Here is a 3,537-nt window from a genome sequence, read left to right as displayed (position 1 = left end):
CTGCTATTTTCCTGTCAGCAGCACATTTCTCTAACACGTGTTGCTGCTAAATAGCAGTAGCGTCGTATTTTGGGGAGCGCTCCTGGTAAGATTCTGTGTATAGGCTTTTCCCTAGTAGTGATGGTTAAAGCCGAAGAAGGAAGACCCTGAGGTGTCTTATGTCTCCGATATGCAGAAAGAAGATCTTTGGACAACGCTTAAGGCAAATTTCACTCTACCGCCAGAGGAGGATCCAGAGAAGCCAGTTTAAGAGCAATTGCTCAAGTCTCATGCTCTTAAGAAGATGACAGAACTATTCAGGAGGTGGAAGAATGAGCTGAAAACGTTTGTCGACAAAGAAAAGACACCAGAATTCATCGAAAAGTACGAGAAGATTAGAGATCAATGGCCCGCATTTGTGGCCCACAAGACATCAGAAAAGAGTAAGAAGATGTCAGCGACAAACAAGATTAGTGCTGCAAAGAAGAAGCATCACCATCGCACAGGGTCAAGTGGTTACCTCAAAGCCCGACCTTTGTGGGACAAGGCTGAGAATGACCTGATTGCTAAAGGGGTCGAACCAGAGACATTGAACTGGCCAGACCGTTGTCGGACTTGGTTCTTCGGGGTTGGCGGAACCTTGGGCCATGTATCAGGGAAGTGCGTTTGGACGGAAGAGCAACTACGAATACCCGTCACGAGGCTTAAGGAGTATATCGAGAAAGCGCAGCAAGGGACGTTCGTTCCAGACAGAGAGAATGACGAGCTCACAATAGCCCTCGGGAAGCCTGAGCACCCTGGACGGACACGAGGCACGCCAGGCTCCATTTCGTGGAAGGCTGGCTTTCCGGACGCAGGGGGTTACAAAACCCAGGAGAGGAGGAAGAAAGTGGTGCATAGCCAACTGCAGGCGCTGCACGAAAGGGTACAAGGGCTAGAGGAACGAGAAGCAGATCAAAGCAAATGACCTGCAGAAGCTTCCCCTGAAGCTACCCCGCCATCTCAGCGGAGAAGCAGCATGGCTTCCAGCGAGCAAACTCAGCAGCTGGAGCCTGTCTTCACAGCTCCTGCTAACTACCCCGTGGATGCTATCACGAAGTGTCAACATTGCCACCTTATGACGCGATGGATGGCATTAAAAGTCAAGGCGGCTGTTGGCTCTGTTATACCTAATGAACTTGGCTCAACCTACCACGGCCAGCCAATTCCAGAAGGATATGCTAGGGTGATGGTGGATCAAATAACGGACGGATTTGAGGACCTTCAGCTTGACCACCCTACGGGTGAAGGGGAGATTCGACAGGGTTCTTCTCTGAAGACTCCATGCCTATGGCGGAAGGAGCTCATCAACCTTCTGAACTGGACGCCTCCGCCTCCTCCTCCTCCTCCTCCGGCGAGTCAGGGCACTCCACCTCCTCCTCTGCCTCCTCCAGCGAGTGATCAGGGCACTCAGCCTCCTTCTCCGGCGCATGGCGGCACTCTGCCTCCTTCTCCGCCTGTGCCGGCGCGCCCGAGCAGCCAGCCTCCTCCTTCTCCGCCTCGTCAACAAGGGCGGAAGAGACCCGCCGCCGCTCCGGCTGCTCCGGCGCGTCGTCCTTCTCCTCCGCCTCCTAAGAAAGGAAAGACAGCCACAGCCGCTCCGTCTGCTCCGGCGTCTAGCAGTACATTCAGAGGCTGGCAATACCAATACGGTCCTTCTCTGAAGACTCCAGATAAGTTACTATACGAGAGGAGCCAGGAGGAAAACGCGAAGATCGTGCAAGCCGAAGTGACCAACTTCTTTGAAGGGGTCAAAGCAAAGAAAAATCCACCTCCGGAGGAGAAGATAGATCCGGTAAAAGCGAAGCGTACTCTGGCTGCCATGAAGAAACCACAAAAGTCTCCGGTGAAAGACAACTATGAGCGCATTCTTACAAAGTCATTTATCGAAGCGGAGCAGTCGGGAAGTACTGTCAGTGGTAAAAGGTTAGCAGAATGACGAGCTGGGAAAAAAGTTGCCCAGCTCGGCGAACAAGCGAACCAATCGTTCCCCCCGCTATAGGTGTCTAGCGATATCGTCGCTAATGTTCCAGGCGGGATGGTGCCCGGTTATAACAATCCTGAAGATTACCTGCCCGACGAAGTACATTATGATTTGTTGGAGGTGGACGAACACAAATACGTGTACGGGAAGCCTCTCGTCAAAGATGAAAGTTCTCTACAAATGATGATGTGAAGATTCCATGATTGGTACATGAAAACCTGCAGAGAGTCTGAGGGGAGCAATATTTTGACGCTGATGGTCAGAGAGGAGCATGAACTCGTTGGAATTGAACTGTTGAATGTTCCATTTGAGGAGTTCTTCGCGTTTTTCAATCTAAAGGCCCTCGATAAGTAAATGATCACTTGCTACTGCCTGTAAGTACAGTACTACTTCTGTCATTAAGTCTCTATATATAGGTCAGCTCTTTCATTGCATGTATTTTTAATTATCCTCACTATATTATGCAAATTGAAGATCGCCGAATTGAAGAAACGACAAGTCGGTGATATTGGGTTCATTAACACAAATCTCATAGATGCATATATGGTTAAATCTAAGGCCAAAGAAATCGAGGCCAAGCTGCTAAAATTGTTTGTAGTAAATCAAAACAAAGCTATAAAACTCTTCCCTTACGAATTCAAGTGAGTGTTACTGTCTTCTGCATATTTAGTTTCCCTTATTAGTCGAGGTTATAGTAGTAATGTAATTGATGAGTTATGCATGCATGCGCAGGTTCCACTATATTCTCCTACAAATTAAGCTTGAGCAGGGACTAGTAACCGTCTTAGACTCGAGACGAAAAGATCCCACGAAGTATGTGGACATGACTGAAATGCTAGAGAAGTAAGTTAAATCGATCATTATCGCACCATATCGGCAACTTTTTGTTCATTTCCTGATATCAAGTAATTGTTTTCTTTGTTTGATGGCAGGGTTTGGAAAAAATTCACCTCAAAAACTCCGGGACTGCCGAAGAAGCTGCAATTTAGACACCAGAAAGGAAGTACTATAGTAGCATGTTCCATGCATCTCCTAGTGATTCAAGCGCTAGATTCACCAATACCATTTAGCATGCTTGCTAATTATCAGTTTGATTGACCTCTATTTCTTGTAAAGTGGTTGTGGCAGGAATAAGGGAATGATTACTGTGGATACTACATTTGCGAGTCCATCCGCCACACGACCTGTGAGCGGGGCTACTCTGACAAACAATATGAAGTGCGCAAATAATAATATTCACAATTTTATTTTATTACCATCATTTGTGTTCAGTTTCATTTATTCATATATATGTATTGACCCCCTTCTTCAAATTAGATATTTCGGATGCGGGATGAACTCCTACCACCAAATCGTATGCGACGAATTCAAAAGGAATTGCCGGCATTCTTTCTTGACCACATGATCGCTAAAGACGGAGAATACCATGTGGACCCTGAGTTCATTTGGAATTAGGAGATTATATTGTAAGAGATAATTATATTGTATATATTGTATATATGTAGCCAGTACATAACGTCGGATAGATATACGAG

Source organism: Triticum dicoccoides, chromosome 4B (genome assembly GCF_002162155.2).
Source record: "Triticum dicoccoides isolate Atlit2015 ecotype Zavitan chromosome 4B, WEW_v2.0, whole genome shotgun sequence".
In the NCBI taxonomy this organism is placed as follows: domain Eukaryota; kingdom Viridiplantae; phylum Streptophyta; class Magnoliopsida; order Poales; family Poaceae; genus Triticum; species Triticum dicoccoides.
Note: the sequence above shows the minus strand (reverse complement) of the source record.